Consider the following 15845-nt stretch of genomic DNA (forward strand, 5'->3'; position numbering starts at 1 on the left):
GGCGCCGTATCGTCCGTGGGGTGTCTCCAACTCCTAAGCGGCCTGTCCCCTGATTCTCGGTGCCTGGCGCCCACGCCTGAGGAGAGGTCTGCTACCGTAGCGCCGTATCGTCCTCAGGGTGTTTAAAAAAAACGCCAGTCGCTAGGGGCGCTCAAAGCCCTCCAGGGGTGGTTCCCTCCACGGTCTTTCCTCCCCATGGGTATCGGGGAACGACCCCGCCAGCAATTCCCTTAGCCTTTGGTGATCTCGCCTCCCTCCGCAGCCTTTCCTACCTGCGGGTATCGGGGAGGCGACGCCGCTAGTGATTAGCTTTGACTCCTTCGATTTCGTCTCCCTCCACAGTCTTACCTACCTGTGGGTATCGGGGAGGTGGAGCTGTTGATACTGGTATTGACGACGCCTTAAAACATTTCACAATGGTAATTCCTTCTACTTTGGCTACGCTTTCTCTTGGTAACGCCCTCTCCCTTGGCGACGCCACCTCTCTCGACGACGCCCTCTTGTATGAGCGATGCCCTTGATGTCTCGCCCGTGCCGCTTTTCGTATGGCTGATGGGACGTTTCCCCACTTGAATAGGTTCTGACACCTCCTGAGTGTCTGATCCACTCTCGGCGGCGTGTCGTACCCCTGAGCATTCTGTCGATACGACGTTTTCTGAGTGTTAACCAGTGGTGCCAGGACTATCCTTTCATTTTCTGCCACGTGGCTTAGTTGCATGGTTTACCCATTCGCGTCGTTTGGCGCTCTAACCGTAATATTTAATTCTTCAAAATCTTGAAACTGCCTTCATCATCTCTGTGCTTTCGCGATATTCTTACGCCATCTTCCTCCTCTTAAAGAGCCACTCCGGTGTCCTTTCTAACCAACGTATTACCCCGCCTTTCAGCGAACCATCTTCTTTCGACCCTCCAACTCTCTTTCCGACACTGTTTCGTCATGTCTTCTCACATTCCTTCCCCCAGGGTTAACCATAAAGATCTGTATCCCTGGGTTTCAAGCGAGCTTCTGGATGAGTGCTCGTGCCTTCTTTCCACCCTAGCCATCAGGAAACACAAAGGAGAGTCATGCTCTTATAACCACCGTGCCTTCGCGAGGAGGCATGATGATGACATCACCGTGCTCCCTTGCACCCTGGGGGAGCCGGTGTGTGGGGACGAACACGCCAACGACGGGATTCCTTTCTTTTACTTCTATCAGGTGGTGTTCCAGATCGTTGGTGTACGACTGCCCTTCTCCAGGTTCGAGAGGGAACTTCTGACGGAGATAAACGCGGCACCAGCCCAACTGTATCCCAACAGCTGGGCCTTTGTTAAGGCCTTTGACGTACTGTTCGGGTTCCTGGGGTGTGCGCCCTCGGTTGATATCTTTCTCCACTTTTTCGAGGTGAAACGTCAAAGGAACAACCTGTGGGTGACCCTCAGCAACGTTCCTGGTAGGGTTCTCTTGACTCCCTTCCAAAGCTCCTTCACGGGGTGGAAGGGTAGGTTTTTCAAGATCTGCTGTTCTGATATCGTACCTTCCGCCCTGGATGGGTTCCCGCTGTACTGGGTGAGTGAGGCACGAACCCTCAAGTCCAAACCCTTCAAGAAACTAAGCCCGAACGACCAGGTTGCGTGCCGGATTCTGGCTGAGGCGGGGGGCTTTGACTCCGCCACACTGATCAGTTTGGAGTTCAACGCCGGAATCCTCGAGAAGTACATATGTACGAGTGGCTATCTCCGAAACTTCTGCTTTTTACCTTCATTAGATTTCTACGTGCTCTAACTCATGGGGCCCTCACTGCTCTTGTTTCCCTTGGTGCAGGTTCAAAGATAAACCCCCAGCGGAGGTCACAGCTCACCCAGGCGTTGAGGGCCGAGACTGAAGCGTCGTCCTCCTCCCTGCCAAGGTCTGAAGGCCACTGAAGAGTGGTTCGTTTGTATTTTTTTCTTTTCTGTATGAGCACTGGGTCTGTAATGTCTGCTATATTCACCTTGCTCCCGTTCCTCTCGAGCATACATGTAAATTTGACTCCGCTGCGCCATGCTTGATTTCTTTAACGCTGTTTTACATTGCACACGCTTCATATACTGCGCATTTTCCTCTATCACCTCTCTTGGCGACGCGCTACGTTTTTGGCGACGCTTTCTTTCTTGGCGACGCCTTCTTTCTTGGCGACACCTTTTCTCCTGGCGACGCCTTCTTTCTTTGCGACGCCTTCTCTCTTGGCGACGCGTGTGCCTGGCGATGCCTGTCGCCACTTCGAAAAGGAAAAGATAAAGACTGAAACCAAGACAAAGGTTTTTCATCGAACTTCTTTTCCTTTTTATTTGGGTAACCTCGTTAAAAAACCCCCTAGAGGGAAAAAGAGTGTCCCCTTCAACTAAATTGTTACATGGCTGCTTACATAAGTCAACTAAAATAAAATTTTAAGTTGGCTGCATTCCAGCTGCGTGGGATGGGACCCCCCTCCAAGGTCTCTCGGTTGTACGAACCGTTGCCCTTAGCCTCGGTAATTCTGAAGGGTCCGGTCCACTTGGGAGACAGCTTATTCTCCAGCTCGTACGGATGAGCCTTCCTCATAACTAGGTCGCCAATCTGAAACTGCCGCGGCTTTACCTTAGAGCTGTATTATCGCTCTACTCTTCTCTTCACTTCTTCGGCCTTTATTCTGGCTTCCTCCCTGGCTTCGTCCAGTAGGTCTAGGTTCACCCGCCTTTCTTCGTTGGATTCTTCCGCCACGAAGTTTTGGAAACGTGGTGAGCTTTCGTGAATCTCAACTGGGATCATCGCGTCCGACCCATACACGATCCTCCATGGTGAAAGGCGTCTCCATGGTGGAAGATTGGGGCGTGGTGTGGTATGCCCACACGATCCTCGACACCTCCTCCGCCCACGCTCCTTTGGCCTTTTCTAGCCTTCTCTTTAGCCCTCTCAGCAAAACTCTGTTTGCTGACTCTACCTGCCCATTAGTCTAGGGGTGTTCAACTGATGCGAACACCTGCTTGATGCCTACCTCAGCACATAGGTTTCTCAACTGCTGACTGGAGAACTGGGTTCCGTTATCAGATATCAGCCGCCTAGGTACGCCGAAATGGCACACAATATTCTTCCACACAAAGTGTTGGACTTTGTGCGCAGTGATCTGGGCCACGGGCTCCGCCTCTATCCACTTGGTGAAGTACTCGATGGCGACGATCAAGTACTTCATCAGCCTTATCGCCAACGGAAACGGGCCTAGGATGTTGTTCCGTCCGGTTGACCGGGACGTCTTCGTGCACGACCTCAACCGTCAGCTAGGGACTCCTTCCCACTGGTTGCCTGTGGATTCCTGCAAAAAAGAGGACAAAAAGGCGCCCTAGCGGCCGTGTGCACTCCGACGCTCAAGTCAGCCAGCAAGAAACACCAAAAACTGTCCACCTACGTGTCTGAGCACCGCGTATGGTACTCTGAAGGTGGTAAAAGAACTGTGTATATGTGTGTGTTGTCTTCTTCAGGCAAAAATATTCCCCAGTCACTTGTACGTAACCTTGAAGCACGAGCAAGCAACTAGAGAGTTCTCTGGTAAATTTGCCGAAAGTTCCAACCCTTTTTCCAACATTCCCTGCGCTATTTAAACTACCCAAGCATTTAAAGCGTCTTAAAGCGCTTTTAATCACAAACGTAACGCACTCATTAAAGCGTTTAATTAGAAAACGTAGCGCATTTAAGACGTTGAAACGCTCGGAAGCCATTATAGTACCTGAATGTTCGAAAGGGAAACCGTATTGAATGACTTTTAATTACCTGGCACCTGACTAAAGGGTGTTTCTATTCTGGCATGGCTGTCGTACACGTGGAGGGCCTCACGACGCCATGACCCCATCTGGGGGCGCTTCTGCCCATCTGGAGACGTTTCTACGTGTGAGTCCTCCTGCTGGGAGTGCTACTGCGCTAGGGGTGACTTTTTGGGTGCCAACTCATGCCCCCAAGTATCTAGTCACTTACTTTGAGAGCGTATCTGCCTTCCTTTTGTACTCTGCACCCGGTTGCCCTGGGCGTGACTTTCCTCTTGAGTCGTATCTGCCCCACGGGCGTCTCTGGGGCGGCAGGAGCACTTCACGAGTCAGGCTGCCCTTCACTGGTACTATTACTATGGCCTTGAAGCCACCTTTTCCTTCTCTTTATCGCTGCCCCGTGCTATTGGGACCTGAGGCCTTCCCACGGCGTCGCTCCCTCCATGGTCTTTCCTACCCATGGGTATCGGGGAACCACACCGTGATTACCTTACTTTAGCACTGTTTGATCTGGCCACGCCCTGGTTGGGCGACGCCTTCACCTAGGCTACGCCTTGCCTTGGCGACGCTTCCCCTTGGCGCCTCTCCAACTAGGCGACGCCTCGCATTGACTTTGACTCCACCGCCGTTGACTTTGACTTTGACTTAGTCAACGCCCGGATACGGGACGGTACACAAGCCCCCCAGTCTTAAGCTGAAGACTTGTCTTCAGCGTAAAGACTAAAGCCTCGCCCACGCCGTCCACGTGCCCTCCTGATGACGTGTCATTCTCTGCTGACTCAACAATTCTTCGAATTATTGACGCGACATTTTCTGAACCAAGGGGTATTCTTAATGACTGATTGGACATTCCCCGAAATGAGGATGATAACACCTTTTTGGCTACCCTTGATCGCGCGCCACGTGGCCCATCGCGCGGCCATCCTCCAGGGACCTTTACGTTTCCCTTGGGCAATTGATCCTCTGACGCGTGGCACGATCCGACGGCCCTAGGTTAGCGCCTCTCGAGTTGCGAAATGTAACGTTTAAGTTACTCCAACCCCGCGCTCACCCTACTGTTACATTCATTCACTCTGCAACCCCGCACTGTTCATCGCCTCCAAAACCCCTTTTCTCTGCAATCGCGATTCCCTCCTTGCTGCGCTCGTCTACTGCCTCCATTCCAATAACAAAGGTACGATCACGAGTATTCACGACTCTTCCCTTTCGTCGCATTATAGGATTCATTGAACTGCCTGGGATTGTTGTTATTCTCGTTATTACTTCATTTCTCCGCTTCTTCTTCCTCCTCTGATTTTTCTCGCGTGGGTGACGCTTCCTGGGGTTCTTTCCCCTTCTTGCCATGGCTAAACTTGCTAAACCCTTTTTCTTCTCTTCTTTCTCCAGCTATCTATTTTCACCATGACGCGCGCGAACGCGGAGCCTGATTCTTCTCCCACGACCCCCAAGTCCAACTACAAAGCCTTCTACCCCTGGGCCCCCGACGAGCTCCTGAGTGAATGCACCAGCCTGACTTCCTTCCAGGTCCTGGAAGCTCACCGGGGGGATCCCCATTTGTACAACTTTAACGCCTTCTGCCGCACCCACGACGCCCACATATTCGTCCGTCCCGGCAGGCTTGGGGAACCTGTTTGTTTGGACGACAGACCTAGAAAGGGGAAACCCTTCTTCTTCATGTACCAGACCGTGTTCAAGCGCGTAGGAGTGCGTCTCCCATTCACTCCCTTCGAACGGGAGCTTCTCACTGAAATCAACACTGCCCCCGCCCAGCTTCATCCCAACAGCTGGGCATTCGTGCGGGGCTTTCAAATTCTTTGTGGATACCTGGGCATCCCCCCTTCTGTAGATATCTTCCTGCATTTCTTTGAGGTGAAGAAACAGGGGAAAAGCTTCTGGGTACGCTTTTCCGGGATCGCAGGCAGGATCCTCCTATCCCTCTTCCAGAATTCTTACAAGAACTGGAAAGGGAAATTCTTCAGGGTGTGCAGCGCCAAGCACGATCCCACAACTTTGGATGGCTTCCCCCTTTACTGGACGGAGCGCCCTAAATTGTTCAGGGCCAAGACCCTGGAAGAGCTATCTCCCGCCGATAGGGAGGTAAGCAAAGCCTTGGCTGGGTTGGGGATCGTTTTTGATACCTTGAAGCTGGTCGCTAGCGAGTACAATGCTCACGCCCTGACCACCTATTTTGGTAAGGGGCTCTCCCCTCATCCTTTTGTTATGAACAGCTTGCTATCGAACATTGGTTCCCCTGGACTCTTATACTCATTTTATAGTGTGCTATGTTGCTTGCATTTCACGCCTCCATGTGTGTTGTAATCTTGCCTAGTTACTTTGGTCTTAATTCTTGCTGTTTGGTCTATCTTGATGTAGGATCGGTGATGGGCGCTTCCAAGAGAATGATGCTGGCGAAGGCAATGAAGGAGGCACGGGCCGCCAAGGCGGGCGCCTCCTCCACCCTTGTTGCCGATCCGGTTCCCCCGCCGATTCTGTCGCCGCCTCCTCCGATCACCGTCGAGGCTATCTCGAGTTCACCTCCGTCATCTCCTTGCAGCCTTGCAGCACTTTAGACTCCTCGCTCTCCTCTACCCATCGCCGCTGTTCCCCTAGCCGCGGCCTCGTCTCCGGCTCCAACTCCCCTTGACAAAGGGAAACGGGTTTTGGAGGTTCTAACGGATGATGAGGACTCAGAAGGCGTGGCTCCCTTCAGAAGAAGAAAATCTGCGCGGGTTCCTCTTTCGGTAGAGGCGTCGCCCCAGGGAGGGAACCCCTTCATGGATAACCCCCCGAGTGCGACCTCACTCCCCCCCATGACACTCCACGAGGAAAGGGGGGAAGGCGCCGAATCTGCCCCGCCTCCGCCGCCGGCAGAAACCATTGCTTCCCCTGCTTCCGTCGCTGCCGCCCCTGACTTCATCGCCATCCCTCCTCCGATTATGCATCTAATGAGGGGCTTCAGCGGCGGGACTCTGCCAGAGGGTACAGACAGGAAGGAAGGCATGCCCTTCTACCTGGGGGCCTTCCTGGCGGTGGCCCTTGAATGGCGCGCCCAGGCCAGAAACGCGGTCTTGCAAGCTCAAACTCTCCAGGCCTTGGAAACAAAGGCAACTACCCTGGAAGAGGAAATGAGGACCCTGGGAAGCCAGAACGAAGCTTATCAAACTTCTCTGAAACAAATACAAGAGTCCAAAGCAGAAACTGAGAGGCAACTGGCAGAGGCATTGGAGCTCCAGGCTGGCTTCTACACTCGGGAAGTTGCTCTCCAAGTCCAGGTAACGGGTCTTCAGGAACTGGTCAAAACGGATGCAGAAACTCGAAAGGACCTAAAGGACCGTTGCTGTGAACAGGCTGCCAAGATGGAGCAGATGGAGGGGGAAATGGCCACGCAGGCCAAAGCTATGGACCTTCTCCGGGCTGACTACGACAAATTACAGGTCAAGGTCAGTCAACTTCGCGTTGAGAAGGAGGCTCTAGAGAAGCAGGTGGCCTCTGGGGATGCCGCCGTTGAGGAGCTGGAGAAGGAGAAAAAGTCCCTTATCCAGGAGATGGCGGGTACTTTCGAGGAGGGGTTCCAAGAGGCTCTGACCCAGGCGTCCTGTGAGAACCCTGGCATCAACATTTCAAACTGCGACCCCATGCACCATGTCGTCGACGGGAAGGTCGTGCCCATGGACGTGGACGACTGAACTGCTGCCTCTCAACCGCCACCTTCAGCTTCACGCTTAACCGCTTTATACTTTACCTTCGTTTTTGATTTTATCTGTTAAAACTTGTAATTTTCTGAACTACCCGCACTCTTGCTACTGATTTGGGGCGTTCGCATGATTCCCTTTATGTCCTTGCCATATACGATTCTGTTTGTGCGATCTGATTCTCATCTTTTACCTTCGCGCGCTTCGATCATTTTACCTGTGTTCTGCCCATGTCTCTCACTTCGTTGGGCGGCTTTGTATGACCGAAAAAAGGTCGTGTGCCAACCCTCACGCCCGTGGAGAGGCTCACCTAGTGACGCCGTATCGTCCACGAGGTGTTTCTAACACCGAAGCGGTTCTCTCCCTGATTCTTAGCCCCCGGCGCCCACGCCTAAGGAGAGGCCTGCTACAGCAGTGCCGTATCGTCCCCGGGTGTCTAAAACGTCGAGTGCTTTGGGGGGGGGGGGGGTTTGTTCCCTCTATTGTCTTTCCTCCCCATAGGTATCGGGGGACACCCTGCCAGTAATTCGCTGGCGTTTGGCGATCTTATCTCCCTCCACAGTCTTTCCTACCCGTGGGTATCGGGGAAACAACGCCAGCAACTAACTCTGCTTCCTTCACTTTCGTCTCCCTCCACTGTCTTTCCTACCTGTGGGTATCGGGGAAACAACGCCAGCAACTAACTCTGCTTCCTTTACTTTCGTCTCCCTCCACAGTCTTTCCTACCTGTGGGTATCGGGGAGGCGACGCCAGTTGGTATTTGGGTTGGCGACGCCCGTGACGTCTCACGCTGGCGTCGCCCTTCACGTCCTTCCGGGCGACGCCTAGGGCGTTACCTTTACTTCGACATTGACTTTGATTCTTGCCTTGGTCGATGCCTGATGGCAGCGAAGAGCTCAAGGCTTTGTCTGTGCCATCCACGTGGCGCTCCTTGTATAGGTGATGGGACGTTCCGTCATTCGACTTGATCCACGTGGCGCTGCTTGTATGGTTGATGGGGCATCTAGTCATTCCATTAAGTTCTGACTCCTGCTGTACCCCTGACTCACTTTCGACGGCGCATCATACCACTGGATATTCTGCTGATACGACGTTTTCTGATTTAAACCAGTGGTGCCAGCGTCATCCTTTCGTCTTCTGCCACGTGTATCAATCGTGCGGTGCATCCATTCGCGTCGTTTGGCGCTCTAACCGCTTTATTTAACTCTTCAAACTCTGGAACTATCTTCATCATTTTGTCACTCTTCATAACCTACTTGCGTTCTTTCTTCTTGCACCCTTCCTTCTTGCACCCTTTCTTCTCTGTCGAACGGTTGTTCTAACCTTCGCTCCCCTCGCTCAACTCTTGCATTTCTGGCAGTCCTGATCTTGTTAAAGAATTTCGTTTCACGCTGCTTCCTCCAGGGTCCGTCCCAAAGATTTGTACCCTTGGGCTTCGAATGAACTTCTTGACGAGTGTTCATGCTTACTCTCTACCAGGGCCATACGGGAGCACAAAGGGGAGTCATGTTCTTATGACCACCGGGCCTTCGCAAGGAGGCACGATGACGACATCGCTGTGCTCCCTTGCACTCTGGGGGAGCCAGTGTGTGGAGACGAACGGGCCAACGACGGGGTCCCTTTCTTTTACTTTTACTAGGTGGTGTTCAAGACCATCGGGGTGCGCCTACCCTTCTCCTGGTTCGAGAAGGAACTGCTGACGGATCAACGTTGCTCCGGCCCAGTTATACCCCAACAACTGGGCCTTTGTCAAAGCCTTCGACATTCTCTTCGGGTTACTGGGTTGTGCACCCTCGGTTGACCTCTTTCTTCACTTCTTTGAGGTGAAGAGGCAGAGACACAACCTCTGGGTAACTCTCAGTAATGTACCCGGGAGAGTTCTCTTCACACCCTTCCAGAGCTCGTTCACCGGGTGGAAAGGCCGGTTCTTCAAGATCTGTCGTACTGACCTTGTTCCCGACGCTCTGGATGGGTTTCCGCTGTACTGGGTGAGAGAGGAAAAGGCCCTCTAAGCCAAACCCCTCAAGAAGCTGGCTCCAAGTGGTCAAATAGCTTGTCGGATTCTTGCTGAGGCGGGAGGTTTTGACTCTGCTACGGTGATCAGCCTGGAGTTCAACGCTGGGACTCTTGAGAAGTACATATGTAAGAACCACTACCTTAGGAAACTCGGTCTTCGTTACTCTCTAACTGTGCCTGTCTTTCTTCATGGCGTCTCTAACACGTCTTTTCCCCTGGTGCAGGTTCGAAACTAAACCACGAAAAGAGGACACGACTTACTCGAGCGCTGCGGGCTGGAAAAGGGGCTTCGCCTTCCTCCAGTGATGACTCTGATGAGCGCTGAGAAATGGCTTGTTCGTGTTTTTGCATGATTTGTAGCGTTTGCTCCGTTTGTACTACTCCCATTGTATTGAACATTGCTTGTAACAACAACTTTTCAATATCACACTTGATTTTTTGCAACGCCACTTTACTTTGCATATGCTTCATGTACTGCGCGCTTTCCTTTCGTCTCGTTCTTCCAACGATGCATGTCTTCACTTGGGCGACGCCTGCTCAGGGCAACGCCCTTATCTAGGTGGCGCCTTCTTTCTGGGCGACGCCATGACCTAGGCGACGCCTTCTTTCTTGGCGACGCCATGGCCTAGGCGGCGTATCACATAATCTTCAAACAAGGAAAGATAAAGGTTGAAAACCAAGGCACTTCTTTTTCTCAAACTGGTTTTTCCTTTTATTAGGGTGACCTCATTAAAAAACCCCCGAGAGGGAAAAAGAGCGTCCCCTTCAACTAAATTGTTACATACTGCTTACATAAGTCAACTGAAATAAAATTTTAAGTTGGCTGCATTCCAACTGCGCGGGATGGGCCCTCCATCTAAAGTTTCCAGGTCGTACGAACCGTTGCCCTTAGCCTCAGTAACTCTGAAGGGCCCGGTCCACTTGGGAGACAGCTTATTCTCCAACTCGTATGGGTGAGCTTTCCTCATCACTAGGTCGCCAACCTGAAACTGTCGCGGCTTTACCTTAGAGCTATATTGCCGCTCTACTCTTCTCTTCGTCGCTTCAGCTTTTATTCTGGCTTCTTCCCTGGCTTCTTCTAGCAGATCCAGGTTTACCCGCCTCTCTTCATTGGACTCCTCCACCACAAAGTTTTGAAAACGTGGTGAGCTTTCATGTATTTCTACTGGAATCATCGCGTCCGACCCGTACACCAAACTGAAGGGCGTCTCCATAGTAGAGGATTGGGGCGTGGTGTGATATGCCCATACAATCCTTGGCACCTCTTCCGCCCACGCCCCTTTGGCTTTCTCTAACCTTCTTTTTAACCCCCTCAGCAGAACTCTGTTTGCCGACTCTACTTGTCCATTGGTCTGGGGGTGTTCAACCGACGCGAACACTTGTTTGATTCCTACTTCAGCACACAGATTTCTCAACTGCTGACTGGCAAACTGGGTCCCATTGTCAGATATCAGGCGCCTAGGTACGCCAAAGCGACACACAATGTTTCTCCACACGAAATGCTGTACCTTATGCGCAGTGATCTGTGCCACGGGCTCTGCCTCTATCCACTTAGTGAAGTATTCGATGGCGACGATCAGATACTTCATCTGCCTGATTGCCAGTGGGAAAGGGCCCAGGATGTCAATTCCCCATGTATGGAAAGGCCACGGGTTGTATATGGACCGCAACTCTTCTGGCGGCGCCTTGTGCCAATCGGCGTGCTTTTGGCATTGCCTACACCGCTGGGCGTGCCGTGCGCAATCCTCTTTCACTGTTGGCCAGAAGAAACCTGCACGTACTACCTTGGAGGCTAAGGATCTTCCCCCTACATGGCTTCCGCAGATGCCTTCGTGTAGCTCCGTCATTATCCTGGTGCACTCATCGCCACTGACGCATGTTAGGATAGGGTGAGTGAAGCCGTGCCTGAACAGCACCCCATCCACCAAATTATATCTTGCGGCATTTCTTTTGACTTTTTTACCCACTTCAGGGTCCACTGGGAGAGCCCCATCTGCCAGGTATCGCTTATAGGGCGTCATCCAGGTGTCTCCCTTGGACAAGACACATACCTGCATCTGCTCTTCCTCAGGCACACCCGCGAACATGCTGATGCGGGGCGCCCTCTGCGTATCTTGGGTCAAAGAGGAATGACTCCTCGGCCTTCCCCTTGATGTATAAATCTGGAGGACATCCACCCTGTTGTCTTCCACGAATCGACGCGGAGCTTTGAGAGTCTCCTGGATCACTGTCCTCTGTCTACCCCCCTTGCCTGAGCTGGCCAGCTTTGCGAGCAGGTCAGCTCTGGCATTCTGCTCCCTCAGGACGTGTATCAACTCAAGAGCGTTGAACGCCCCCCTCAACAACTGGACGTATTTTAGATACGCCGCCATCTATGGGTCCTTCGCCTGGAACTCACCCGACACCTGCCCCGTAATCAACTGAGAGTCGCTCTTCACCAGGAGGTTCTGTGCGCCCATCTCCTTGGCCAAGAGCATTCCTGCTATCAGGGCTTCATATTCTGCCTGATTGTTACTTGCCTTGAAGGCGAAACGCAAGGCCTGCTCGATCAGTATGCCTTCGGGTCCCTCCAAGACTATTCCTGCACCGCTCCCTTGTTGGTTTGAAGAGCCATCAACCGAGAGCAGCCACTGCGAACTCGCTTCCACCTCTTGCTCACCTCCGGGCGAAAGTTCTGCTACAAAATCCGCGTACACCTGCCCTTTAATGGATCCTCTAGGCTCGTACTGGATGTCGAATTCTGACAGTTCCACTGCCCAGCGTACCATTCTTCCTGCCACATCGGGTTTCTGCAGCACTTTCTGTATAGGGAGATTGGTCATCACCACCACTGTAAAACTGTGGAAGTAATGACGGAGGCTCCTAGCAGAGAACACTACCGCCAGCGCCGCCTTCTCTAGTGCTTGGTACCTCATCTCAGCCCCCTGTAAGGCCTTGCTTACGAAGTAGATGGGCTTCTGACTCTGGTCCTGCTCTTGGACCAACACAGAACTGATGGCCCGCTCCGTTACAGTAAAATACAACCGGAGGGGCACGCCCGTTACCGGCTTGCAGAGGACTGGTGGCGTCGCCAGGTACTCCTTCAGCTTAATGAAAGCCGCTTCGCATTCATCAGTCCATGCAAAGCGACTGTTTCTCTTGAGGCACTAGAAGTACGGGTGCCCCTTTTCTCCTCCGGCGGAAACAAACCTCGAGAGCGCCGCCATCCACCCTGTCAACTGTTGCACCTCCTTTACCGATGTCGGGCTCCGCATGGCGATAATAGCCGCACATTTGTCGGGGTTCGCCTCTATCCCCCTCTCAGTGAGCATAAAACCCAAGAACTTACCGGCCTCTACCCCGAAAACACACTTCTCGGGGTTCAACTTGAGGCGGTACTTGGATATTGTGTGGAACAACTCCTCCAGGTCTGCCATGTGCTGCACCCTATTTTGCGACGCCACCACCATGTCATCTACATAAGCGTACACATTCCTCCCAAGCATTGGCGCCAGGACCTTGTCCATTAGCCTCTGGTACGTGGCGCCCGCATTTTTCAGCCCGAAGGGCATCACCTTATAGCAGTAACTGCATGTCTCAGTCATGAATGCAGTCTTGCTCTCGTCTCTTGGGTGCATCTTGATTTGGTTGTACCCTGAAAAGGCGTCCAGGAAACTTAGCACCTTGCTGCCGGACGCACTGTCTACTAAGGCGTCGATGCTGGGCAGCGGATACGAGTCCTTTGGGCATGCCTTGTTCAGGTCCGTGAAGTCAACACACATCCTCCACTTTCCGTTCGCCTTTTTCACCAAGACGACGTTGGCGAGCCACTCAGGGTACTGAATCTCCCTGATGTGGCCAGCGCTCAGCAGCTTCTGCATTTCGTCTTTCACCACCTGTTGTCGTTCCTCATTGAACTTTCTCCTTCTCTGACGCACGGGGCGGACCGTGGCGTCCATGCTGAGGTGGTGACACAGGAAATCGGGGTCGATGCCTGGCATGTCCGAGGCGGACCATGCGAAGGCGTCCAGGTGGCGCGAAATCACTTCTGCCACCCCCTCCTGTTCTTCTGGGCTTAGCGAACTTCCTAACTTGAAAGTCTTGCCGCCAATCTCCCTTTCTACGGCGCTAGCCGCAGGCTGCTCCCTGCTATTATCTTCGACAGGCGCCGCCTCTTCCATGGGCGTCGCCTCTTCCACGGGCGCCGCGTCGTCAGGGCCTTCCTCCATAGGCGCATCTGCTTCGGGCATCGCCCTCTCCGCTATGACCTCTTCAGGCGTCAGCCCAGCGGGCGTCGCCTCAATCATCGTCGCGTCCACACTCGGCGGACGTTCATACACCATGAATACGCCTCTCTTCGTTTTCAGGCTGTTTTCATAGCATTTCCTCGCCTCCTCTTGGTCTGACCTGATGACTATCACCCGGCCACTGAGGTCCGGCAGCTTCATCTTCATGTGACGGGTGGAGGACACCGCGCTCAGACGGTTTAACGCCGGTCTGCCCAGCAAAATATTGTAGGCAGAATTAGCGTTCACGACGAGGTACCGGATGCTCTCGGTACGGGAGGCCTCTCCGTCTGTGAACGTAGTCCTCAACTCCAGGTACCCCCGGACTTCTACCTGGTTATCCCCGAACCCATACAAACATCCCGTATAGGGACTCAGCAGATCGGGGGACAACCGTAACTTATTAAAGGTCGACAGAAACATGACGTCTGCCGAGCTTCCTTGATCAACAAGCACTCTGTGGACCTTCCTTCCAGTTGTGACGACTGAGATGACAACGGGGTCGTTGTCATGGGGTACCACATCTCGAAGGTCTCTTCTTGTGAACACAATATCTGACTCCCAAGGCTCCCCCGAGAGCCTCTCTTCGATTGAATTCACCCCCCTCGCGTATTTCTTCCGCTGGGAGGCGGTGGGTCCTCCGCTGGAAAAACCTCCAGCAATGGTGTGGACCTCGCCAAGCAGAGGCATCTCGTGCGCTAGCTCATCTGCCGGCGGCGGCGGCAAGGTGGCAGTCGTTGTGGAATCTGCGACATAATCTTTCAAAAACCCAGTCCTCACCAGCTCATCTAGCTGGTAGCCCAACGACAGGCAATTATCAATTTGGTGCCCGAAAGCCTCGTGGAATTCGCACCAAGAGTCTTTACGGGGCCCTAACACCTTGTCGGTCTTCGCCGGTCGCCTCAGCCTCTCAGCTATGTTGGGCACGGCGATCAAATCCTTCAACTCAACCACGAAGTTGTACCTCACCGGTCTTGCTCTTTCTCTGGAGGGGCGTTCGCCTCCTGCTGGGCCCCGGGGCTGGGGCTTTCTGGCCTCGTAGGGGCGTCTCGCCTCTGGCTTCTTTCTCCCCGTCGTGGTCTCATTTACTCTGACGGGTTGAACTCGCGCCGGTCCCCTCGGGCGTGAGGGCACGGCGCTGGTGCGCTTCACACATACCTCCCCTTCCGAAGCAATATGCTCTACCGCCCTGCGCCGTAATTCAGCGAAAGTCCTAGGGCGATTGCGGATAATGGATTCTCCGAAGGGGCCAGGGCACACGCCTTTCACAAATGCGTACACGATCATAGGCTCCTCTGTTGTGCCAACCTTCACGACCTGGGCCCCGAAGTGATTGATATACTCCTTCAGGGTCTCCCCCTGATACTGCTTCACATCGAATAGGGCGTAGGAGACCGGCGGCGGGGCCTTGTTGGCTAAGTACTGTTCTCGGAACAATCGCGACAATTGGCGGAAAGATGTGATATGACCTTCTGGGAGGCTAATGAACTAGTCCACCTACGTGTCTGAGCACCGCGTATGGTACTCTGAAGGTGGTAAAAGAACTGTGTATATGTGTGTGTTGTCTCCTTCAGGCAAAAATATTCCCCAGTCACTTACGTAACCTTGAAGCACGAGCAAGCAACTAGAGAGTTCTCTGGTAAATTTGGCGAAAGTTCCAACCCTTTTTCCAACATTCCCTGCGCTATTTAAACTACCCAAGCATTTAAAGCGTCTTAAAGCGCTTTTAATCACAAACGTAACGCACTCATTAAAGCGTTTAATTAGAAAACGTAGCGCATTTAAGACGTTGAAACGCTCGGGAGCCATTATAGTACCTGAATGTTCGAAAGGGAAACCGTATTGAATGACTTTTAATTACCTGGCCCCTGACTAAAGGGTGTTTCTATTCTGGCATGGCTGTCGTACACGTGGAGGGCCTCACGACGCCATGACCCCATCTGGGGGCGCTTCTGCCCACCTGGAGACGTTTCTACGTGTGAGTCCTCCTGCTGGGAGTGCTACTGCGCTAGGGGTGACTTTTTGGGTGCCAACTCATGCCCCCAAGTATCTAGTCACTTACTTTGAGAGCGTATTTGCCTTCCTTTTGTACTCTGCACCCGGTTGCCCTGGGCGT

Source organism: Phaseolus vulgaris, chromosome 10 (assembly GCF_051622355.1).
Source record: "Phaseolus vulgaris cultivar YP4 chromosome 10, ASM5162235v1, whole genome shotgun sequence".
In the NCBI taxonomy this organism is placed as follows: Eukaryota; Viridiplantae; Streptophyta; class Magnoliopsida; order Fabales; family Fabaceae; genus Phaseolus; species Phaseolus vulgaris.